Raw genomic sequence first — 27,120 nt, 5'->3', positions numbered from 1 at the left:
ACCAACTTCCAGAGCTTGCTCAAACTTCTGTCCATCAAGTTGGTGATACCATCCAACCATCTCATCCTCTGTTGTCCCCTTCTCCTCCTCCCTTCAATCTTTCCCAGCATCAGGGTCTTTTCCAATGAGTCAGCTCTTCTCACTAGGTGGCCAAAGTATTGGAGTTTCAGCTTCAGCATCAGTCCTTTCAATGAATATTCAGGGTTGATTTTCTTAGGATTGACTAGTTTGATCTCCTTGCAGTCCAAGGGACTCTCAAGAGGCTTCTCCACCACCACAGTTCAAAAGCATTAATTCTGCAGCGCTCAGATTTTCTTAAGACCAAATATATGAGTAGGACACAGACAGTAATGGACTCAAACTGATGAAATAAAGAGTGGTTATCTGCACTTGGGTCATTCTTGCTTTCATCTCTGCAGTGAACTTGAACATCTGAAAAATGACAGGTTTTGGTTCCACTGTGAATGCAATCTGGTTGACTCTGCTCTAAGGTACCATGGTATCATAAATGAATTTAGAACATAACAGTAATTCCTTACGTTCCCCCCAATACTAAACTATTAAAGAATGGGTTCGGCTTTTTGTTGGCATAAATCCAATGAGGTTTTTTTGAAAGAAAGAGTATAGTTTTCAAAGATCTGCTCAGTAAATGAGACATTCTCTGAAACATGACTATGAAGGATGCAGACAGAGCTTAAGTAAAAGTCCAGTGTGGATGAATAGTTCCTCTAACTACATGAGCATTTACATGTCTGTTGACTCAGAGATGATTAGATCATAGAAACCACTCAAGACTGTTAATGGAGATGAATGATCATGCCCTTCCTATTCCCACTAAGGACTCTACATTCTAGGTCAAAAAACAGAGACAGGAAAGGAACAATACAATGGGAAACAATCATTTAAAATCTTGAGTTTGTTTTTAATTTAAAGGAAAATTTCTGTTGCTCTTGAAAAAACAGTTTTGACATAAGGCAGGAGGTATTTACATGAAATACTAGTGGGCTTACTTGTTATAGACTTGTTCTCTTATATTGTTGAAGATAGAACATGGAACAGCTCACTTTGAACACTAAGCCCCAAATTGTGAATTTACGTCACAATATTTCTCCAAGAATTGTTTTACTCCTGTTTTTTTCTGTACTCAGTTGAGTGCAGTTCAGTCGCTCAGTCGTGTCCGACTCTTTGAGACCCCATGGACTGCAGCACTCCAGGCTTCCCTGTCCCTCACCAACTCCTGGAATTTACTAAAATTCATGTCCCTTGAGTCGGTGATGCCATCCAACCATTTCATCCTCTGTTGTCACCTTCTCATTCTGCCTTCAATCTTTCCCAGCATCAGGGTCTTTTCACATGAGTCAGTTCTTTGCATCAGGTGGCCAAAGTATTGGAGTTTCAGCTTTAGCATCAGTCCTTCCAGTGAATATTCAGGACTGATTTGCTTTAGGATGGACTGGTTGGATGTCCTTTGCAGTCCAAGGGACTCTCAAGAGTCTTCTCCAACACCACAGTTCAAAAGCATCAGTTCTTTGGTGCTCAGCTTTCTTTATAGTCCAACTCTCACATCCATACATGACTACTGGAAAAACATAGCTTTGACTAGACGGACCTTTGTTGGTATTATTTGACCTGAGGCCAAACTATGGTGGAGGTAATGAAAAGGTCCCATGCACACACTGCTATACTCAGTATCCCCAACCCTGCAGTGGGCCACTGCTGACCCACGCCTCCACCAGAGACTCCTGGACACTATGGGCAAGTCTGGGTTAGTCTCTTGTGGGGTCACTGCTCCTTTCTCCTGGGTCCTGGTGCACAGAAGTTTCTGTTTGTGCCCTTCGAGTGTCTGTTTCTCCAGTCCTGTGTAAGTTCTAGTGACTCTATGGTGGGTTAATGGCGACCTCCTCCCAAAGGGCTTATGCCATACCCAGGTCTACTGCAACCAGAGCCCCTGCCCCCGCAGCAATCCAATTCTGATGTGTACCTCCTCTGGAGACACCCAAACACAGTTCTGTCTCAGTCTCTGTGGAGTCTCTGGGTCCTGGTGTATACACGGTATGTTTGAGCCCTCTGAGCTTCTCTGGCCAGTATGGGATTTGATTCTAAATGCTATTTCTGTACTCAGACTTTCATTTATTTATTTTATTTGAAGGATAATTGCTTTACAACATTGTGTTGGTTTCTGCTGTAATATAGTAAATTAGCAAAATCAGACTTAAATTGAAGAAAGTAGGGAAAACCACTAGACCATTCAGGTATGACCTAAATCAAATCCCTTATGATTATACAGTGGAAGTGAGAAATAGATTAAGGGACTAGATCTGATAGACAGAGTGCCCGATGAACTATGGAATGAGGTTCGTGACATTGTATAGGAGACAGGGATCAAGACCATCCACATGGAAAAGAAATGCAAAAAAGCAAAATGGCTGTCTGAGGAGGCCTTACAAATAACTGTGAAAAGAAGAGAAGTGAAAAGCAGAGGAGAAAAGGAAAGATATAAGCATATGAATGCAGAGTTCCAAAGAATAGCAAGAAGAGATAAGAAAGCTTTCTTCAGTGACCAATGCAAAGAAATAGAGGAAAAGAACAGAATGGGAAAGACTAGAGACCTCTTCAAGAAAATTAGAGATACCAAGGGAGCATTTCATGCAAAGATGGGTTCGATAAAGGACAGAAATGTTATGGACCTAACAGAAGCAGAAGATATTAAGAAGAGGTGACAAGAAGACACAGAAGAACTGTACAAAAAAGATCTTCATGACCCAGATAATCACAATGGTGTGGTCACTCACCTAAAGCAAGACATCCTAGAATGTGAAGTCAAGTGGGCCTTAGAGAGCATCACCACGAACAAAGTTAGTGGAGGTGATGGAATTCCAGTTGAGCTGTTTCATATCCTGAAAGATGATGCTGTGAAAGTGCTGCACTCAATATGCCAGCACATTTGTAAAATTCAGCAGTGGCCACAGGACTGGAAAAGGTCAGTTTTCATTCCAATCCCAAAGAAAGGCAAAGCCAAACAATGCTCAAACTACTGCACAATTGCACTCATCTCACATGCTAGTAAAGTAATGCTCAAAATTCTCCAAGCCAGGCTTCAGCAATACATGAACCATGAACTTCCAGATGTTCACTGGTTTTAGAAAAGGCAGAGGAACCAGAGATCAAATTGCCAACATCTGCTGGATCATGGAAAAAGCAAGAGAGCTCCAGAAAGACATCTATTTCTGCTTTATTGACTATGCCAAAGCCTTTGACTGTGTGGATCACAATAAACTGTGGAAAATTCTGAAAAAGATGGGCATACCAGACCACCTGACCCACCTCTTGAGAAACCTATATGCAGGTCAGGAAGCAACAGTTAGAACTGTACATGGAACAACAGACTGGTTCCAAATAGGAAAAGGAGTACTTCAAGGCTGTATATTGTCACCCTGCTAATTTAACTTATATGCAGAGCACATCTAGAGAAACACTGGGCTGGAAGAAACACAAGCTGGAATCAAGATTGCCGGGAGAAATATCAATAACCTCAGATATGCAGATGACACCATCCTTATGGCAGAAAGTAAAGAGAAACTGAAAAGCCTCTTGATGAGAGTGAAAGAGGAGAGTGAAAAAGTTGGCTTAAAGCTCAACATTCAGAAAATGAAGATCATGGCATCCGGTCCCATCACTTCATGGGAAATAGATGGGGAAACAGTGGAAACAGTGAGAGACTTTACTTCTTAGGGATTCAAAATCACTGCAGATGGTGTTTGCAGCCATGAAATTAAAAGACGCTTACTCCTTGGAAGAGAAGTTATGACCAACCTAGATAGCGTATTGAAAAGCAGAGATATTACTTTGCCAACAAAGGTCCGTCTAGTCAAGGCTATGGCTTTTCTAGTGGTCATGTATGGATGTGAGAGTTGGACAGTAAGAAAGCTGAGCACCGAAGAATTGATGCTTTTGAACTGTGATGTTGGAGAAGACTCTTGAGAGTCCCTTGGACTGGAAGAAGATCCAACCAGTGCATCCTAAAGGAGATCAGTCCTGGGTGTTCACTGGAAGGACTGATGTTGAAGCTGAAACTCCACCTCATGCGAAGAGTTGACCCATTGGAAAAGACCCTGATGCTGGGAGGGATTGGGGGCAGGAGGAGAAGGGGATGACAGAGGATGAAATGGCTGGATGGCATCACCGACTCGATGGACATGAGTTTGAGTGAACTCTGGGAGTTGGTGATGGACAGGGAGGCCTGGCATGCTGTGATTCATGGGGTCACAAAGACTGAGCGACTGAACTGAACTGATACAAATATACTTGAGCCTCCCTTCTACATGCCCCAACCATCAGACTTTCATTTTAGTAGGATACAAAGAGATCTAGAATAGAAATTTACCCTGCCTCTTACAGTTGTGTAACCCAATGCCAGCTGTTGAAGGTCTTTGGACTCCAATGTCTTTCTACTCACAAGGTTGTAATGAGAACTATATAACCTAAAGTATGTGGAGTGTTTAGAGGGTTACTTGTCATATAGTAAGTCCTAAAGAAATGAAAAACTAGTATAAACTGTTGTCCTATAAGATCTACTCTTTATTGACTAAAAATACCTTATAACAAAAATAATTACTCCTTTAAAGTCCATAGTACCTTAGGGACTAACATGTAGTTTCCTTAACTCTGTGTGCTTAGTGAAGGGTCTGCTTATGAAATTTTTCAATCTAAAACATATTCAGCCCTAACACCATTTTGTACAGGATATATTTAAATAGATATGTGTATGGGGGTATTTCACATCTTCAGACCACTAATAAAAATGTCTAAAAGAAGGAATGTATGCACTAACAAGCAGATAAAACAGAAAGTTAATTTACTGCCTTGAATGGCAATGGGTAACATTTTCAGAAAGATACTGTTATAGGGATTGTATTGTATATGTAGATTGCTTTGGGTAGTATAGTCATTTCCACAATATTGATTCTTCCCATTCAAAAACACCTTCTGTATCATCTTTGGTTTCTTTCATCAGTGTCTTATAGTTTTCTGAGTACAGGTCCTTTACTTCTTTAGGTAGGTTTATTCCTAGGTATTTTATTCTTTTTGATGCAATGATAAATGAGATTATTTCCTTAATTTCTCTTTGTGATCTTTTACTGTTAGTGTGTAGGAATGCAAGAGATTTCTGTGCATTAGTTTTGTATCCTGCTTTACCAGATTCATTAATTAGCTCTAGTAGTTTTCTGGTAGTAACTTTAGGATTTTCTCTGTATAGTATCATGTTATCTGCAAACAGTGACATTTTTACTTATTTTCCAATTTGTATAGCTTTTTGAACTATTGGTGGGAATGTAAATTGATACAGTCACTATGAAGAACATTATGAAGGTTCCTTAAAAAAATAAACATAGAACTACCATATGACCCAGCAATTCTACTCCTGGGCATATACCCAAAGAAAACCATAACTCAAAAAGACACAGGCACCCCCAAGTTCACTGCAGCACTATTCACAATAGCCAGGACATGGAAACAACCCAAATATCTATCAACAGAGGAATGGGTAAAGGAGATATGGTACATATATACAATGAAATGTTACTCAGTCATAAAAAAGAATGAAATTGGATCATTTGGAGAGATGTGAATGGACCTAGAGACTGTCATATAGAGTGAAGTAAGTCAGTCAGAGAAAAGCAGATATTGTATATTAACACATATAGTGGAATCTAGAAAAATGGTATAGATGATCTTATTTGCAAAGCAGAAATAGAGACATAGACATAGAGAACAAATGTATGGATTCCAAAGAGGGAATGGGTGGGATGAACTGGGAGGCTGGGGAGACATATATACACTATTAATACTACATATAAAATACATAAATAATTAGAACATTTTATAGCACAGGGAACTCTACTCAGTGCTCTGTGGTGACCTAAATGGGGAGGAAATCCAAAAAGAGACGGGCTATATATACACATAGCTGATTCACTTTGCTGTATAGCAGAAACTAACATAATGTTGTAAAGCAACTATACTCCAATAAAAACTAATATAAACAAATAAAATTAATAAATGAAGTATATAGTATATATGTTAGAAGATGGTTTAAGTGATATTAATAATATCACCAAAGAACTATAAATCAAACAAGTTAAGAAGGATCCGAGGTGCCAGGGGTTTGGAATGAGAAGAGGAGTGACAAGATGCAGTATTATTTTTCACTTTCATTATTTAAGAAATAATTGGCATATAGCACTATATGAATTTAAGATGTACAGCATAATCATTTGGTATATGTGTAATTGTGAAGTGATCACCACAATAAGTTTAGTTAACATCTATCACCTCACCTAATTATAATTTTTTCCTTATGATGAAAACTTTGATAATCTACTCTGTTAGAAACTTTCACATATATAGTATGGTATTAACTGTAGTTATCATGCTGTACATTATATCCCCAAAACTTATTTATCTTATAACTGGAAGTTTGTTGTTGTTGCTTTTTTTTTTTTTTACCATCTTCACCTATTTTCCCCTAACAACCTCTCATTCCCCACCTCTGAAAACCACCAATCTGTTCTCTATTCCTGTAAGTTTGGTTTTTTAGCTTCTCACTGATATAAGTGAGAACATAGACAAGATGCAGTATTGAATGAGGATAGACCTCATCACTAAGAAGGTGAGACTTGAGCAAAGAACTGAAGATAGTAAAAAAGTTGGCCAAATATTTAAGAAAATCTAAGCAGATGGAATACCCAGAGCGAATGTCCTCAGACATGAAGGTGCTTAATGTGTCAAAATGAAAACAAGGAGGTCAACTTGGCTGCATCAGAATGGGATTTGGGGGGAAGCAGGCAATGAGACCAGAGGTATAAGGCAAATAATATGGGCCTGTAAGCCACTGAAAGCACAGCACCTTTTACTTGAAGTGAAATGATGAACCAGCACAGATATTTGAACAGAAAAGTGGTAAAATCTGACTTACTTTTCAAAGATTCATGAACAAAGGCAGCTCAATTCAAGTTTAGTTGCAGTCAACAAGCAAACCAGTGATTCTCAAAATGTCTGGTTCCTTGACCATCAGCATCATCTGGGAATGTGTTAGAAATGCAAGTTCTCAGACTGCAATCCAAGCCAGCTGCACCAGATTTTGGGGTGGAGCCCAGAAATCTGGATTTTACAAGCCTGCCAGGTGATTCTAATGCAAGCAGTTTGAGAAACACTGGTCTAGATAAAGACTCTGCAAATTTTACTTACATTGATTAAAACAAACCCAGTTTCTAATATCTAACTAACATTTAAGCATCTACTCTGATCCCCTGGAGAAGGAAATGGTAGCCCACTCCAGTATTCTTGCCTGGAAAATCCCATGGACCATGGAGCCTGGCAGGCTACCGTCCATGGGGTCGCAAAGAGTCGAACATGACTGAGCGAGTTCACTTCACTTTCACTGTTCTGGTATGGCTTCCCAGGTGGCTCAGTGGTTAAGAATCCATCTGTCAATGCAAGAGACACAGGACACACAGGTTTGATTCCTGGGTTGGGAAGATTCTCCTGGAGTAGGAGATGGCAACCCACTCCAGTATTCTTGCCTGGAAAATTCCACAGACATAGGAGCCTGGTGGGCTACAGTCCATGGCATCACAAAGAGTCAGACACAACTGAATGAGCATGCATGCACATGTTCTGGTATAGCAAATGGCTGGTCACGTTCATTAGAGTAACAAGCAGATCTGTAAGAAGAGAGAAAGAAAACTTTGAAACATTGATTAGGACTAGATTTTGGAGGGCCTTGTATGCTAGCCTAAAAATTTTTGGTATTAATTTTCTAGGGTACTGGGAGCCATTGCAGTGATTAATCTGGAAAGTTTTGTATATTTCCAATATATTTTACTAATATAATGTTCAGATTAATTTGAAAGCACTGCATATATTTCATTGGATTTTACTTTACTAGTCAAAATTTAAGTTCTTCAGCTTTTCAAAATGGTAAGATGAGTAAATGTATAAAAGATTGAAACAGAGATAATTTTTTTAATGTCTAAGTCTTACCAATAAAAAGAGAAATAGAAAAGGTTTATTGGCCGACTTGGAGCCAAAATAAACACCTTTTGTTTTGTTACTGTTCTGTGTTCAAGCTACTGCTCACATTCTTACAAAATGTAAAAAGGTTGTGTCAGCTCTAGCTCTTTAAATACTAGAGGGCTCATGGTTTCAGAGTTTTATAAAAAGATCCTGAAAAAGGAGATTATTTAAAAAGTTATCCCACTACTTAATATAGCTCTTCTGGGGACCTTTGCCGAAAAGGCTTTATAGGTTTTGGTCTCCAAATTACAGTTCTATAAAAATATCAGCAAAATGTGAGAATGTAGCTAAAACTAACAAAACACATAGCTTTTTATTATTTTTTAGTCCATGAAAATGCCTATAGAGACAATGTTTTCCATAATATACTGTTTGATTTCCAAGGTCAGTAGACTTGAAGTAAAATTAGAACATTTTAAAAACTTTCCCTTTCATTCAACAAATTCTTATTGAATATTACTGTGTACTAAGTGTGCTCATTCCTGGGAATTATAACAGTGAACAAGAGAGACAGTCTTTCTTTCTTTCTTTTTTTTTTTTTTTTGAGACACAGTCTTTTTACCGAGCTTATGTGTGAATAAATATATATATGTATGTATGTATGTGTGTGTGTGTATAGGCAACTAGTGATATATATGTGTGTGTTAAATCACACCAGTATGACCAGTACTGTTTACAGTATACAGGAGTGATCATAGGAGGGGCAATGAACAAGAGTTGATTTTTCGACTTAAGATCTAAGACCTGAAGTTTAATACGAATCAACATAATATGGATAAAGGATATTCCCAGCAGTGAGAACAAACAGTGCTAAAGAGGAACAGAAGGAAGAAAGACTATAGCATATTCAAAGAACTGGAAAAATTTTAGAATATTTCAGTTCAGTTCAGTTCAGTTGCTCAGTCGTGTCCAACTCTTTGCCACCCCATGAACCGCAGCATGCCAGGCCTCCCTGTCCATCACCAACTCCTGGAGTTTACTCAAATCCATGTCTATTGAGTCGATGATGCCAGCCAGCCATCTCATCCTCTGTCGTCCCCTTCCCGTGCTGCCCTCAATCTTTCCCAGCATCAGAGTCTTTTCCAATGAGTCAGCTCTTCACATCAGGTGGCCAAAGTATTGGAGTTTCAGCTTCAACATCAGTCCTTCCAGTGAACACCCAGGACTGATCTCCTTTAGGATGGACTGGTTGGATCTCCTTGCAGTCCAAGGGACTCTCAAGAGTCTTCTCCAACACCACAGTTCAAAAGCATCAGTTCTTCAGTGCACAGTTTTCTTTATAGTCCAACTCTCACATCCATACATGACCACTGGAAAAACCATAACCTTGACTAGACGGACCTTACAGAGGGGAAAATAGAGGGGCAGCATGGTAGAGGAGTATGAGGATGAGAGAAGTAGAGAAGATGGGTGGTTGGCTGGTTATACCCTCATCTTGGATACTTCCATCAGTGAGATGGTGTGGGTTGAACTATCGCACAAGCAGGTGATAGTCAGTCAATAAGTACCATTTAATATAATTATCGAACCCTACCAAAGGATATTTATAGGCAATGTCAAAGTGTCAGAAGACTAAAGGTACCAAAGCTATTTCAATTAAAATTCCACGAACAGCACAGTAATGACATTCTAGAACAAAACAAAACATTGTAAGATAATTCTAACACACTTTTCTGGATTAGTTTCTGAACCCCTTAAATTATCATAGTATTCCCTTACATTTGGAGTCCTGAATGACTTGACTAATGACCACCAATAATTCATACTGCTAATCACTCCTAATTCAAAATATTTATACCATATAAGTATGGTACAACAAATAGGGGAATTATGAAAATAACTGGTACCAATTTAGTCCTTTTAGTATAATTTGTAGGAGGTGAATGGATTAGTATGGAAGATCTATATTTCCTTTTTTCCTTTTCCAGACATGCCTTCGATTCTGGGTAGACTGAGGAAGGCATATCTCCATTCATGTTATGACTATTTCAGCATATGTTCGGGACACAGATGCCTGTGTCCACTTCCCAAGCATGGCTTTTATTAACTGGCACCTTCTTCCAGATTATGACTCTAGGTCTTCCTTTCCCTTTTCTGAGTCAGGAGTAGACTCCACCACTTATTAGCGCATCCTATTTTTCTCTCTTTCAAGTATTTTCCATAACATGCGGTTTGGTTGGCAACATGTTTGGCAACATTTTCATTTTTATTTAGTAATATTTCATATTATTAACTCCCTCTTTAGCAGATGTGTCTCTATATCACCTTTAGATTTACCAAGGCTGAGAATTAAGCTTATGAAAAATACGTTAGTGTACTTAACATTTATCAAGTACCTACAGTGCACCACAAGCTTCCCAAGTGGCTCTAGTGGTGAAGAACCTGCCTGCCAATGCAGGAGACGTAAGAGATGCAAGTTTGATCCCTGAGTTGGGAAGATCCCCTGAAGGAGGGCACAACCCACTCCAGTATTCTTGTCTGGAGAATCCTATGGACAGAGGAGCCTGGAGGGCTACAGTCCATGGGGTCACAAGAAGTCAGACACGACTGAAGGGACTTAGCACACACACAGCACAGTGCACCATATTTCATGCTAAGTACTGATAGAGAATCATTATGACTGCAACTTTTCTGCCCATTGGGTCCCACTTTACTTTTATATGAGGAAGCTCATATCAAGAAAACAAGTGGACATTTGAAAAAAAATTAAACTGTCTCAGTGTGTGGCTTCATCAACATGTATAGTGTTATTCAAAATAACAATGTATTTATTTTACTGTGCTTTCCAAGGCAGAAAAGTAGCCTGATGCTCAGTGTGTGGTACAAAGACCAGCTGCATTGGGATCATCCAGTTGCTGATGAACCTCTGATCCCTACCCCAGACCTACTGAATCCAACACACACTTTACCAAAACTCTCAGGTGATCATATTTAAAGTTTGAGAGTTGGCAGAATACTTTTCATCAAGGGTTAAATGCATTTAGCACTTATTCTACAGTTAATTTTTTTTTTAAGTTAGCCAGACAGAATATTCTACGATTCCTGAGCATTCAAATTAACCATAGCTTGTATCTCCCTTTGTATGCATATAGACTTGGATTTTTTAATGAATTACATAGAGGTTTACTGATGAAAAGGGTGGAAATCTGGATACATGTGTTTCTATGATTTGGCATTTTCCAAAGTTTGATTCATGGAACATTAACTCCATAAGATGTTAATAGAAATTAGATATATGGGAATTTTTCTACAGCCTTCAGATTTGGGAAGTGATGAATTAGTCAAAGGCTTCTTTACTTAAAGATTTCTCAGAGACTTTAAATGACAGTGTTCATGGTAAAACTCCTATATAGCTTTGAAGTAAGTCTCCCAAATTTAACCAGAGAATGCTTTTCTTGTGGAATCTCTTTCAGGACAAGTGTTCCATAGAACACACTGGAAATATTGCACTGTGTAGTGGCCTTCTCTATATGAAGAGTCACTTACAAAGATATATCCTAGAAGATTCCTTCTATATGTTTGTTCCTCATTTTCAAGTGCTAGAGCAAGAGCCTATGCCTGTATATTAAGGAGAAAATAAACTTCATATTTCTAGCAGTTAAATGATCACAGTTCAGTTCAGTTCAGTTGCTCAGTTGTATCTGACTCTGAGACCCCATGGACTGCAGAATGTCAGGTCTCCTTGTCCATCACCAACTCATGTCCATTGAGTCCATGATGCCATCCAACCATCTCATCCTCTGTCGTCCCTTCTCCTCCCACCTTCAATCTTTCCCAGCATCAGGGTCTTTTCAAATGAGTCAATTCTTTGCATCAGATGGCCAAAGTATTGGAGTTTCAGCTTTAGCATTAGTCCTTCCAGTGAATATTCAGAACTGATTTCCTTTAGGATGGACTGGTTGGATCTCCTTGCAGTCCAAGGGACTCTCAAGAGTCTTCTCCAATACCACAGTTCAAAAGCATCAATTCTTCGGCGCTCAGCTTTCTTTATAGTCTAACTCTCACATCCATAGCCTTGACTCTAGATGGACCTTTGTTGGCAAAGTAATGTCTCTGCTTTTTAATATGTTTTCTAGGTTGGTCATAACTTTTCTTCCAAGAAATAAGCGTCTTTTAATTTCATGGCTGCAGTCACCATCTGCAGTGATTTTGGAGCCCCCCCAAATAAAGTCTCTCACTGTTTCCACTGTTTCCCCATCTATTTGCCATGAAGTGATGGAACCAGATGCCATGATCTTAGTTTTCTGAATGTTGTTTTTTTTTAATTTAAACTTATTTATTTTAATTGGAGGTTAATTACTTTACAATATTGTATTGGTTTTGCCATACATCAACATGAATCTGCCATGGGTGTACATGTGTTCCCCATCCTGAACCCCCCTCCCTCCTACTTCCCCGTATCATCCCTCTGGGTCATCCCAGTGCACCAGCCCCAAGCATCCAGTATCATGCATCGAACCTGGACTGGTGATTCATTTCTTATATGATATTATACATGTTTCAATGCCATTCTCCCAAATCATCCCACCCTCACCTTCTCCCACACAGTCCAAAAGACTGTTCTATACATCTGTGTCTCTTTTGCTGTCTCGCATACAGGGTTATTGTTACCATCTTTCTAAATTCCATGTATATGCGTTAGTATACTGTATTGGTGTTTTTCTTTCTGGCTTACTTCACTCTGTATAATAGGCTCCAGTGTCATCCACCTCCTGAGAACTGATTCAAGTGTATTCTTTTTAATGACTGAGTAATACTCCATTGTGTATATGTACCACAGCTTTCTTATCCATTCATCTGCTGATGGACATCTAGGTTACTTCCATGTCCTGGCTATTATAAACAGTGCTGCGATGAACATTGGGGTACATGTGTCTCTTTCAATTCTGGTTTCCTCGGTGTGTATGCCCAGCAGTGGGATTGCTGGCTCATAAGGCAGTTCAATTTCCAGTTTTTTAAGGAATCTCCACACTGTTCTCCATAGTGGCTGTACTAGTTTGCATTCCCACCAACAGTGTAAGAGGGTTCCCTTTTCTCCACACCCTCTCCAGCATTTATTGCTTGTAGACTTTTGGATCGTAGCCATTCTGACTGGCGTGAAATGGTACCTCATTGTGGTTTTGATTTGCATTTCTCTGATAATGAGTGATGTTGAACATCTTTTCATGTGTTTGTTAGCCATCTGTATGTCTTCTTTGGAGAAATGTCTGTTTAGTTCAATGGCCTATTTTTTGATTGGGTCGTTTATTTTTCTGGAATTGAGCTGCAGGAGTTGCTTGTATATGTTTGAGACTAGTTGTTTGTCAGTTGCTTCATTTGCTATTATTTTCTCCCATTCTGAAGGCTGTCTTTTCACCTTGCTTATAGTTTCAGTGTTGAGTTTTAAGCCAACTTTTTCACTCTCTTCTTTCACTTTCATCAAGAGGCTCTTTATTCTTCACTTTCTGCCATAAGTGTGGTGTCATCTGCATACCTGAGGTTATTGATATTTTTCCCGGCAATCTTGATTCCAGCTTGTGCTTCATCCAGTCCAGCATTTCTCATGATGTACTCTGCATATAAGTTAAATAAGAGGGTGACAACATACAGTCTTGACGTACTCCTTTCCTGATTTGGAACCAATCTGTTGTTCCACATCAATTTCTGTCTCTTGACTTGCATATAGATTTCTCAAGAGGCAGGTCAGGTGGTCTGGTATTCCCATTTCTTTAATAATTTTCCACAGTTTGTTGTGATCCATACAGTCAAAGGCTTTGGTGTAGTCAATAAACTAGAATTAGATGTTTTTCTGGAACTCTCTTGCTTTTTTGATGATCCAGTGGATTTTGGCAATTTGATCTCTGGTTCCTCTGCCTTTTCTAAATCCAGTATGAACATCTGTAAGTTCACAGTTCATGTACTGTTGAAGTCTGGCTTGGAGAATTTTGAGCATTACTTTGTTAGTGTGTGAGATGAGTGCAATTGTGTGGTAGTCTGAGCACTGTTTGGCATTGCCTTTCTTTGGGATTGGAATGAAAACTGACCTTTTCCAGTCCTGTGGCCACTGCTGAGTTTTCCCGATTTGCTGGCATATTGAGTGCAGCACTTTCACCGCATCATCTTTTAGGATTTGAAATAGCTCAACTGGAATTCCATCACCTCCACTAGCTTTGTTCATAATGATGCTTCCTAAGGCCCACTTGACCTCACATTCCAGGATGTTTTTCTCTAGGTGAGTGATCACACCATCGTATTATCTGGGTCATTAATACCTTTTTGTATAGTTCTTCTGTGTATTCTTACCACCTCTTCTTAATCTCTTCTGCTTCTGTTAAGTCCTTGCCATTTCTATCCTTTATCGAGTCCATCTTTGCATGAAATGTTCCCTTGGCATCTCTAATTTTCTTGAAGGGATCTCTAGTCTTTCCCATTCTGTTGTTTTCCTTTATTTCTTTGCATTGATCACAGAGGAAGGCTTTCTTATCTTTCCTTGCTATTCTTTGGAACTCTGCATTCAAATGGGTATATCTTTCCTTTTCTCCTTTGCTTTGTTTTTTTTAAATTTTTAGTTTTACTTTATTTTGTTTTACAATACTGTATTGGTTTTGCCATACGTTGACATGATTCAGCCACGGGTGTACATGAGTTCTTCTCCTTTGCTTTTAAGCTTCTCTTCTTTTTTCAGCTATTTGTAAGGCCTCCTCAGACAACCATTTCACCTTTTTGCGTTTCTTTTTCTTGAGGATGGTCTTGATCACTGCCTCCTTACAATGTCATGAACCTCTGTCCATAGTTCTTCAGGCACTCTATCACATCTAATCTCTTGAATCTATTTGTCACTTCCACTGTGTAATCTTAAGGAATTTGATTTAGGTCATTCCTGAATGGTCTAGTGGTTTTCCCTACTTTCTTCAATTTAAGTCTGAATTTGGCAATAAGCAGTTCATGATTTGAGCCACAGTCAGCTCCCAGTCTTGTTTTTGCTGACTTTACAGGGCTTCTCCATCTTTGGCTGCAAAGAATATAATTAATCTGATTTTGGTATTGACCATCTGGTGATGTCTATATGTAGAGTCTTCTCTTGTGTTGTTGGAAGAGGGTGTTTGCTATGACCAGTGCATTTTCTTGGCAAAACTCTATTAACCTTTGCCCCACTTCACTCTGTACTCCAAGGCCAAATTTGCCTATTACTCCAGGTATCTCTTGATTTCCTACTTTCGTATTCCAGTCCCCTATTATGAAAAGGACATCTTTTCTGGGTGTTAGTTCTAAAAGGTCTTGTAGGTCTTCATAAAAGCATTCAAATTCTTCTTCTTCAGCATTACTGATTGGGGCATAGACTTGGATTGCTCTGATATTGAAAGGTTTGCCTTGGAAATGAACAGAGATCATTCTGTCATTTTTGAGATTGCATCCAAGTACTGCATTTCGGACTCTTTTGTTGTTTATGATGGCTACTCCATCTCTTCTAAGGAATTCTTGCCCATGGTAGTAGATATAATGGTCATCTGAGTTAAACTCACCCATTCTAGTCCATTTTAGTTTGCTGATTCCTAAAATGTTGATGTTCACTCTTGCCATCTCCTGTTTGACCACTTCCAATTTGCCTTGATTCATGGACCCAACATTCCAGGTTCCTATACAGTATTGCTCTTTAATATTAAATAGGCCTGGGCAATTATAATCTATTGGATGGCCATCAATGATGTATCAAAATCCTTCTCTCCTTTATTTCCTAGCTTATGTCTTTTCAGGAGTTGGAACTATTGAAAACCTGAAACAGCAGTCCCAAGTTTATTAGAAGTGTAAAAATCAAAGTGCAGTTTAGCTGAAGAAACACTCATTGAATGTCTCCTCTACAGTAGGTATTGTGCTAAGCACTGGATCTGTAAAGATGAAGAGGTCTTCCCTAAAGGATCTTATATCCTCGATGGGGAGAAATGTATTGTAATAGATCATTTCAATACACTGTGGTGTGGTGATGATGTAATAGTAGTGCTTGACATTTATTGAGTGCCTGCTCTTTTCTGTTCACTGTTCAAAGGGTTGTATAGGTATCAACTCATTTATCTTTCACAAAAGCATTTTCATGTAGGTAATATTATTGTCCCCTATTATATGAAGAAAGTGCAATGAAAGTGATGCACGAAGTGCCTTAAGGAGAGTTTGAGGGTGGTGTGAAGGCATAAGGGGAGACTTCCTTGAAGAGATGTCTTCAATATTTCTTTGGTGACTGTTTTTATTTTTCCCTCTTAAAGTGCCAAAACACAAAGTTTGTCCTACTTTCTAATCAATGATTGCCTCTGTTGCCTTTAATGAGGTGATCTGAATGAATTGATGTTATTCCTCCTTGCAGAATCTATTGTACATTTAATAGAATATTTACCTGGGCACATTAATTCATTCAACAAATAATAATAACATTGCTCTTGGGACTCTATTCACAGTTAGGTAACTAGTTCCCTGCCAGATAAGCCAAGGACTTATTGGTTCCATGGATGTTCTAGGCTTTTTTTCCCTCCTAACAAACACCATGCTAAATACTATGGTCCTTGTGTGTAAACTTTTAGTTACTGGCCATAAATTCTCCAAACCTGAATAAACAGGGCCCCAAGCCAACTCTACTAGCCAATAGATTTATTCCTGTGAGAAATTAAATCATCTCTATTCTCACTTCCTCTTTACTTTAACCTTAACTAGAGTCACCTGTGGGACCCAAATAACCAACTACACATTTTCATAGCCAAGAAATCTCTTCTGAGGATTTTAGAGATGTTGTTTGTTTTTTTTTAAAACTAGAAGGGATCATTGAAACTGAATTTATTTCTACAACTTAGAAAAAAATTTTATTTTAGGACAGTGCATTTAAGGTCTGTAAACACAAGGGACATTGTGAATCTCTCCAGCTGAATTTAGGGTTGAGAATAAAATGGAGGCACAAACTAGTTGTTAAGATACAGGAAAAATCTATCACTGTGTCCTGAGACATGGTGGAGGATTCTGTCTTTGTTCTAAAACAGCAGTTTCTTCTAAAGTAACTCACTTGAAATCCTTAAAGTCACTTATGTGCCTTTGGTAGCCTGTAACCTCAATAGATTTTCCTATGGCAGGCCTATTAAAAATATGAGAATAACCCTACTAGACAGTGGTGTGCTGGCTTTTTAGTGGGGAGGAAGCCCTGATTTGCAGCACTGCTCAGTTCTATTATTTAAATATTCCTACCATGACCAATTTCAAGCCACCAGGCTTTTTTTTTTTCAGTCAGAAACTCAGATTCTAAACCAAAAGTAGAATGGTTTCTTTCCTTTGAACAAAGTCTTGCCTCCACTTTCACAGTACCCTTATCTTATCTCAAGCACTGTTGCTATCTAGTCATTGGTTCCCAAACTTGTATGTGGATCAGAATCACTTGGTGGGAGGTATGGGAGGAAGGAGATATATATATAATTTAGAGCTGATTCACTTTGCTATACAATAGAAACTAGCACAACATTGTAAAGCAACTATATACCCCAACAAAAATTAATCAAAAATTTAAAAAAAGAATCATTTGAGAAGGCTTGTTTATTTTTGAGATTAGTTGTCAGTTGCTTCATTTGCTATAATATTTTCCCATTCTGAAGGCTGTCTTTTCACCTTGCTTATAGTTTCCTTTGTTGTGAAAAAGCTTTTAAGTTTAATTAGGTCCCATTTGTTTATTTTTGCTTTTATTTCCAATATTTTAGGAAGTGGGTCATAGAGGATCCTGCTGTGATGTATGTCGGAGAGTGTTTTGCCTATGTTCTCCTCTAGGAGTTTTGTAGTTTCTGGTCTTATGTTTAGATCTTCAGTCGATTTTGAGTTTATTTTTGTGTATGGTGTTAGAAACCATGAAAAGATGCTCAACATCACTCATTATCAGAGAAATGCAAATAGAAACCACAATGAGGTACCATTTCACGCCAGTCAGAACGGCTGCGATCCAAAAGTCTACAAGCAATAAATGCTGGAGAGGGTGTGGAGAAAAGGGAACCTCTTACACTGTTGGTGGGAATGCAAACTAGTACAGCCACTACGGAGAACAGTGTGGAGATTCCTTAAAAAACTGGAAATTGAACTGCCTTATGACCCAGCAATCCCACTGCTGGGCATACACACCGAGGAAACCAGAATTGAAAGAGACACGTGTACCCCAATGTTCATCGCAGCACTGTTTATAATAGCCAGGACATGGAAGCAACCTAGATGTCCATCAGCAGACGAATGGATAAGAAAGCTGTGGTACATATACACAATGAAGTATTACTCAGCCATTAAAAAGAATACATTTGAATCAGTTCTAATGAGGTGGATGACACTGGAGCCTATTATACAGAGTGAAGTAAGCCAGAAAGAAAAACACCAATACAGTATACTAACGCATATATATGAAATTTAGAAAGATGGTAACAATAACCCTGTATGCGAGACAGCAAAAGAGACACAGATGTATAGAACAGTCTTTTGGACTGTGTGGGAGAAGGCGAGGGTGGGATGATTTGGGAGAATGGCATTGAAACATGTATAATATCATATATGAAATGAATCGCCAGTCCAAGTTCAAATCATGATACTGGATGCTTGGGGCTGGTGCACTGGGATGACCCAGAGGGATGGTACTGGGAGGTAGGAGGGAAGGGGGGTTCAGAATGGGGAACACATGTATACCTGTGGTGGATTCATGTTGATGTATGGCAAAACCAATACAATATTGTAAAGTAATTAACCTCGAATTAAAATAAATAAATTTATATTAAAAAAAAAAGGCTTGTTGAAATATGAAATCCCAGAGTCCTGCCCTAGGTCTATTGAATCAGAATCTCCAACAGGAGTGGCGACAGAAATTTGTAGCATCATTGGTGATTCTAATTCAGCCTTCTGGTCTCCAGGTTAGCATCGATAGCACTACACATGCTATTCCTATTTCCAGGATGAACTCTCTTCACTTTCATTCTTGGACCAAAGGTTTTGAGCTAGTTATCATCTATAACTTAGTCTACTCACTGAATTAGCCATATCTCTGGTGGAAAATTCTAAAGGATTACTAAAACTCTGGCTAGACATGTTTTCCTAACTCAGTGATAGATATGAATGCTGATAAGCACTCGTTCAGTTATCTTCTCCCACTTAAGAATGTCTCACTCAGAATCTTTGCCTTTCTCCAACAAAATTTCTGGCAGAATTCTAAGATGTCTGTTTTTCATATAACAATTTCAAAATAAATACCTAGCAATTCTGTTCAGAGACACACACACCCATTCATAGTGTACAGATTTATTTACCATAAATACCTCATACTTTAAAGTGAATTGTTATAGTGAGACTGGAATTTATAATAAAAGTAGTTTACCACCACATTGACATTTTACTTTTACTTCTATATTACATATTCCAGAAGTAGCATTAAACTATTATGTTATGTTGGCATTTAAATGATTATTGAATCCAGTACTTCATGAAGTCCCATCCTTCCCCCTTCTCTGTTCTTTTAACACCACAAGATATGTTAAATGTTCAATGCGTGGGAAATTAATTGCATGTGGAATATTGACAGCTAGTCCATGACATTTTTCTATAGAAAATTCCCCTTACTTTAGTGGGACATGTGGTTTAAAATAGATGTTTGAAGAAATGTTTTCTAGAACAGCATTAGTTCTCTTTTTGGGAAACAGTTATTTTATAATAAATGAACTGACTTTTATGTCAAGATACATTTTTACCTATTGCACACTCTCTTTCCACCTTTAAAGAAAAATCAGCGAATGGAAAAGAAAGTAGAACTCATTCTCTGTCAAACTAAACAACCGCTTGAAAAACTGACATGCCCTTCCTTCCTCCCTGGTGGGACAAAATAAATGTAGTCAACTGCCTTTAGCAGAGAGTGAATAAAAATAAACTTAGTCCCTCTGCCCTAAACCCCAAACCAAATGTTTACCAAGATACTGTCTGGTTACTTGGTTACCATTACCCTATGTAGCCAACTATCTTTGTAAAGAATGAGTTTTATCATCCATTCAAATCTCTTTTGTGTCTTCTTGCCTTTTTTTTTTTTTTTTGCTTTCTTCTTTCTGGCTTAGATGAAAACTGTTCAGCTGATAGAAATACAAGTGCCTTGAATGGGAACTATTTTGCCACAGACCATCTTTCCATCCTTTACAGTCCTATTCAGACATCACCTTCTCATCATGGTCCCAAGAAGATTCACAAGAATCACTCTTTGCTTGTACTCCTATTTAACAAGTATTTCATTCTCCCTCTGGCATAGTTATTCTTTACCTTCAAATTGTCTTTGAAGTAAAATTGTTAATCAAATCCAGACTACCTTACCACAGTATTACCTTCCATTTTTCATTCTTGTACCTGTATTCCAGTCCATCTCAGAAAAGAATTGTTCCCCAAGGGTATTGACATAGATTCCAGGAGTAGCTTAGTGGGTTTTTTCTTTGAAACTGTAGTTTTAGCAAAGCCACATGAGTTTATCTTATGTTGTATAAACAACACAGACATCTTTGTTTTATTTTGGAAGCAACTGTGAATGATTCTAGCATAGAATCAATATGAAGTAACTGTTTTTGAAAATGAAACTTTAAATAGAACAGTGACTTGGCAATAAGAGTTGGGAAACTTTAATCTCAGTTTTAAAAAAATCTAGGATGTAAAACCAGAATGTTAAGTAGTCAAAGAGATAGATAAAATGCATATATATATATATATAGTAATAATCATACTAGGACTATCCTTTAAAAGATTAAATAACATTAAAATTCACTGTCAAAAGGAGATATTTTATGAACTGATAAATATAAAAGTCAGTCAAATTTGGGAAGAGAAATGGGAGAGGTCATTTGTTGCTGTTCAGTTACTCAGTCAGGTCCAACTCTTTGCGATCCCATGGACTACAGCACACCAAGCTTTGCTGTCCTTCACACCATCGGCCAGAGCTTGCTCAAACCCATGTACATCAAGTTGGTGATGCCATCCAACCATCTCATCCTCTGTCATCCCCTTCTCATCCTGCCTTCAATCTTTCCCAGCATCAGGGTCTTTCCTAATGAGTCAGCTCTTAGCATCACGTGGCCAAAGTATTGGAGCTTCAGCTTCAGCATCAGTCCTTCCAATGAACATTCAGGACTGATTTCCTTTAGGATGGACTGGTTGGATCTCCTTGCAGTCCAAGGGACTCTCAAGAGTCTTCTCCAACACCACAGTTCAAAAGCATCAGTTCTTCAATGCTCAGCCTTCTTTATGGTCCAACTCTCACATCCATACATGACCACAGGAAAAACCATAGCTTTGACTAGACAGACCTTTGTTGGCAAAGTAATGTCTCTGTGTTTTAATATGCTGTCTAGGTTTACCATAGCTTTTCTTCCAAGGAGCAAGTGTCTTTTAATTTCATGGCTGCAGTCACCATCTGCAGTGATTTTGGAGCCCAAGAAAATAAAGTCTGTCACTGTTTTCATTGTTTCCCCATCTATTTGCCATGAAATGATGGGACCAGATGCCATGATCTTAGTTTTCTGAATGTTGAGTTTTAAGCCAGCTTTTTCACTCTCCTCTTTCACCTTCATCAAGAGGCTCTTTAGTTCTTCTTTGCTTTCTGTCATAAGGGTGGTGTCATCTACATACTGAGGTTATTGATATTTCTCCTGGCAATCTTGAGTCCAGCTTGTGTTTCATCCAGTCCAGCATTTTGCATGATGTACTCTGCATATAAGTTAAATAAGCAGGGTGACAATATACAACCTTGATGTACTCTTTTCCCAATTTGGAACCAGTCGTTGTTCTCTAAAATGTCTCTAGGACAATTCACTGAATAAATAAATAATATGCTATTTTGCATTTGATGAGAAGAAGCATTATATAATCAAGCAAACAATGATAAAATATTTAAACTCTCAGAAAACCTCAACAAAATTAGACAGGCTATAAAGAAGAGAACTAGCATTTAAGTGGCTACTATAGGTCAGACACTGTGCTGGGCAGTTTACCTAAGTTTTCCCATTTGGCAATCTTTATGAGTTGGGTGGTATCTATTGTATTTCATAAATGAGGATATCAAGGCTTAAATTGACCATATAACTTGTCCAAGTTCACACAACTGATCAGCACAGAGATTTGAACTCAGGTTTATCTGTTCCCAAAGACTTTGATCCAAAGACCTGTTAAGATTCAAAGAACTTGATTCCACACCACATTGTGACCTAGTTGATGAAAACAAAAAAAGTAAACAAAGGCAGATAGAATCAGAAATTATATATGTATACTTATATTCTTGGACCTTAAGAACTGCATTTATCTTAAACTTAGTATAACAAAGGTGAAGGTAAATGGAGAGAGTTTCAAATAGACCAAAAAAAGAATCAGGAAAAGAGATACTAATAAATAAGCATGGAAGAGAATAAATATTCTCAGATCAATGAGGAAACTGTTCAAGGAGAATACAACAACTTTTTACATATACTTGAAAGGTATAAAGGTACATAAGTGTAAGTCGCTCAGTTGTGTCCAGACTGTTTGCTACCATATGGACTATATAGTCCGTGGAATTCTCCAGGCCAGAATACTTGACTGGGTAGCCTTTCCCTTCTCCAGGGGATCTTCCCAACCCAGAGATTGAACCCAGGTCTCCCACATTGCAGGAGGATTCTTTACCAGATTACATTGGGAGTGGCAAAAAAGAACTGAATTTCCTAGAACAAAGAGTCATAATTAGATATAATTGGTTGAAAGTGAGGAAAGGAATTTCAGATTGATTAATGTGAAAAAAATATTTTGCTGCCAGTGAGAGGATTTATGGGTGGGGAATGTCTCCCACAGAGTTAGAATAAAGAACTTTTCTTACAAATAATAAATAATATTACTTGACTGAGTGACTCATTAAATGTAGGACACAGTCTTGCACTCATGCAGGGAACAGCCTCGCTCTAGGAAGATTCAGAATATTCTCTTCTATTTGGCCATTTCCATTTTTTATGAATTTGTTCTGCTTGTTCTGTTTTTAATATCTTAGTGTTACTAAAAACCTGTAAAAGAAATAGTATGAGCCTTTTAGGAGGTTCTTGAAAACATAAAATAATTTCCTGATTGTTGCTCACTGAGAGGCACATTCATTCAATAGAGATTGAGTAAGTCCTAAGAATGGGTCAGTCAGTAGGTTTTGGGGAATACAGAGATGAAAAGACATGGCCTCTACCTTCTAGGCCTTCACAATATCCTATAGAGATGGCAGTGAGGTAAAAAATCATAATGAAATTACACTGGAGGCCAGAAGACCATGAATCATTCAGTTCAGTTCAGTTCAGTTCAGTCGCTCAATCGTGTCTGACTCTTTGCGACCCCATGAATCGCAGCACGCCAGGTCTCCCTGTCCATCACCAACTCCCAGAGTTCACTCAGACTCACGCCCATCGAGTCAGTGATGCCATCCAGCCATCTCATCCTCTGTCATTCCCTTCTTCTCCTGCCCCCAATCCTCCCAGCATCAGAGTCTTTTCCAATGAGTCAACTCTTCTCATGAGGTGGCCAAAGTACTGGAGTTTCAGCTTTAGCATCATTCCTTCCAAAGAAATCCCAGGGTTGATCTCCTTCAGAATGGATTGGTTGGATCTCCTTGCAGTCCAAGGGACTCTCAAGAGTCTTCTCCAACACCACAGTTCAAAAGCATCAATTCTTCAGCGCTCAGCCTTCTTCACAGTCCAACACTCACATCCATACATGACCACAGGAAAAACCATAGCTGTGACTAGGTGGACCTTAGTCTGCAAAGTAATGTCTCTGCTTTTGAATATGCTATCTAGGTTGGTCATAACTTTCCTTCCAAGGAGTAAGCGTCTTTTAATTTCATGGCTGCAATCACCATCTGCAGTGATTTTGGAGCCCCCAGAAATAAAGTCTGACACTGTTTCCGCTGTTTCCCCATCTATTTCCCGTGAAGTGATGGGACCAGATCCCATGATCTTCATTTTCTGAATATTGAGGTTTAAGCCAACTTTTTCACTCTCCTCTTTCACTTTCATCAAGAGGCTTTTTAGTTCCTCTTCACTTTCTGCCATAAGGGTGGTGTCATCTGCATATCTGACGTTATTGATATTTCTCCCGATAATCTTGATTCCAGCTTGTGCTTCTTCCAGTCCAGCGTTTCTCATGATGTACTCTGCATATAAGTTAAATAAGCAGGGTGACAATATACAGCCTTGACGTACTCCTTTTCCTATTTGGAACCAGTCTGTTGTTCCATGTCCAGTTCTGCCTGTTGCTTCCTGACCTAAATACAGGTTTCTCAAGAGGCAGATCAGGTGGTCTGGTATTCCCATCTTTCAGAATTTTCCACAGTTTATTGTGATCTATACAGTCAAAGGCTTTGGCATAGTCAATAAAGCAGAAATAGATATTTTTCTGGAACTCTCTTGCTTTTTGGATGATCCAGCAAATGTTGGCAATTTGATCTCTAGTTCCTCTGCCTTTTCTAAGACCAGCTTGAACATCAGGATGTTCACAGTTCACGTATTGCTAAAGCCTGGCTTGGAGAATTTTGAGCATTCCTTTACTAGCGTGTGAGATGAGTGCAATTGTTGCGGTAGTTTGAGCATTCTTTGGCATTGCCTTTCTTCGGGATTGGAATGAAAACTGACCTTTATTAACTGAGTATAATTAACCCATTTTATAAAAACTCAACACACATTTACCCAGTGCCTGTCATGTGACTGGTCTATCCTATTCATGGTACAAACAACAAAACAAGAATCCCTAACTCCATGTGAACAAGCTATAAAAAAATTTACCCAAGTAAATGTGTAAATTAAAAACTGCATTAAGGGGAAAAAAACTACATTAAGTATTAATAAGGAAGGGATACCATGACAGTCTAGCAGGGGCTATAAATGGAGTCCATAGGGATTCTTTGTTCAAAGGAAAAAGGAGTTAGAGATGACTAAGTGGATGGTACTTGAGTGGACTGGGAATACAGAAGGCTGTCTTCAACAAAAAGACAATGGTGTATAATCTAATGAAATTCTGCAAATACAGTGTCCGAAACTGTACCAAAAAGTTTTGCCATAGTAAAATTTGTCTATACACCCAAAAGTACTTCCTTCAGTTTTAACTAAAGTAGCAACCCGGGAATATAAAATCAGCTATTTAGTTCTCTAAGATCTCTTAGATATACCCAGAAATAAATAGGAACAGGCTCAGTTACAACTAGTAAACAGGAAAGGAATGATACAGAAATCAAACTGAGGGTCTGAGCAGTGGTCATATAGTAAAGCATTAAAAATAAACAGCCTGGGGACTTCTCTGCCAATCCAGTGGTTAAGATGCTGCAGGAGGCATTACAGGGGGTATGGACTGACCCTTGGTAGGGGAACTAAGATCCTGAATACTGCACAGCATGGCCAAAAATAAATACATAAATAAGTAAATAAAATAAGAATCCAGTGGGATTATATCCAAACAATTCAATTCCAAAAATAAATAAATAAAGGGCACGACTTTTGTATTTATTTGCATTACTCATTTAAAAGCTTATAGAAGACAGATAGGAAATATATTTAAATACCTTCCATTTATTTTTAAAAGCCATTCAATAGAGGCAAGAATGGATAAATCTCAGGCATAAATGAATCTCTATCTTTTGTGTGGGATGTACAATTCAGGAGACATTGCAGTTTAGTAACTGATAGGCAAAATAATCTAAATCTTAATTTAGATTATTTTCTTATTAAGTTTATTCTAGTGTAATTTTTTAAATGAACATATACCTTGAATATTGCGGAACTAGCTATCTTTGAACACAATGTGTATAACACTTAAAAAGTGAATAGAGACATGCTCCTTAGGAGAATAAAGGGGTAAAACATATTTTCTTTGAGTAAAATTCATGTACAAATTTTTTGTTTTTTATAGCTATCCATCCACTAGCAAAAAAAATAGTTGATAGTAGAAGGGGAAAATAATGTCAAAAAAATAGACAACTTCATTTTATCTGATGCTTAACTTCACACTTCATATAGTAGTGACAGTTCATACTGTCTCCTGTTTGGAGCTGCATCTCAAAGTCATTTCCTGTTCCTTCTAAGAACCTTGGCAGGAAGCTGGGCAACTTTTGAAATGACTTTGGTATTAGAAATTCCCCATCAGAAATTCTGTAGGGCCTTGGCCTTTTCAGGAGAAAACAATGTTGGGAGGCTGGAAGGTGCTGCTGAAGGCATGGTTGCTGAGCAGTGGTGAAAAGGCTTCACGAGCAGCTTCTTTCCCAGCTGAGAGCCTTGACCTTGGAGTTCTGTTTTTAGAAAAGCTAAATCAGGAGCAAATACTTCCAGGGTATTTTTCTCCCAGTGTAAATTTTACTAACAAAATGGCAAAAGCTAGAGCCATCAGGTGATACTAAAAAGTCCTGACAATTTTTAAAAAGGTGAGATGCTAAACTGAGCAGGTGGTTTCTGTGGTTCCCAAGGTGGTTCCCACACTTGGCATCCTGGATCACTCTTTGAGTGAATGATATGTAGACTCATTGAGCTGCAGTGAAAATGGGAATAAAGGTGAAAAGGCAGCAGTGGTCTCCACCACCAAAGGCTTTAGCAACCCCATCAGAATAAAGGGAGCCATGGCTCTTCAATTATGTTCCTGGCCATTCTGTATCCATGTTGACATGCTTATTATATTTATGCAGATTGATAGCTGTAACTCTTGCCCTACATTCCATTGCAGGGTATCTCCCTATAAGCAGCAGGACCGTAGATAATACCCTACTTTTTCTCAACATACTTTGATCCACAAAATAAGAGTAATAGCTGATTAATTTTCTTTTAAACAGAGAAGGGAACATGTAACAGGGTGAGTAACGTATAGGACTTAGGTTAGTCAATAAAGCTGTTTGCTGCCGGTTCCTCCCAGGTGCAAAGCAAGGAATTTCGGCCTGTTTTGAAAGCCAGTTAGATAATTAATTTCCTTAAAAAGACACATATCTTTAATGAGGCAGTTTTTATTCTTTTCTCTGTGTTTCCATTCACCCTGGTCTTCCTCTGTTCTAACACTTAATTCCCTGGT

The 27,120-nt window shown here is 38.4% G+C and overlaps 1 protein-coding gene across 2 annotated transcripts in view; it reads left to right on the top strand.

Annotated features, from left to right (window-relative positions):
* NTN4 (netrin 4) overlaps positions 1 to 27,120 on the top strand; it is a 126,545-nt gene that overhangs the window by 73,936 nt on the left and 25,489 nt on the right. The window lies entirely within an intron of this gene.

This window comes from Capricornis sumatraensis, chromosome 4 (genome assembly GCF_032405125.1).
Source record: "Capricornis sumatraensis isolate serow.1 chromosome 4, serow.2, whole genome shotgun sequence".
Classification (NCBI taxonomy): Eukaryota; Metazoa; Chordata; class Mammalia; order Artiodactyla; family Bovidae; genus Capricornis; species Capricornis sumatraensis.
Note: the sequence above shows the minus strand (reverse complement) of the source record. Positions and strands in the feature narration are given on the sequence as shown.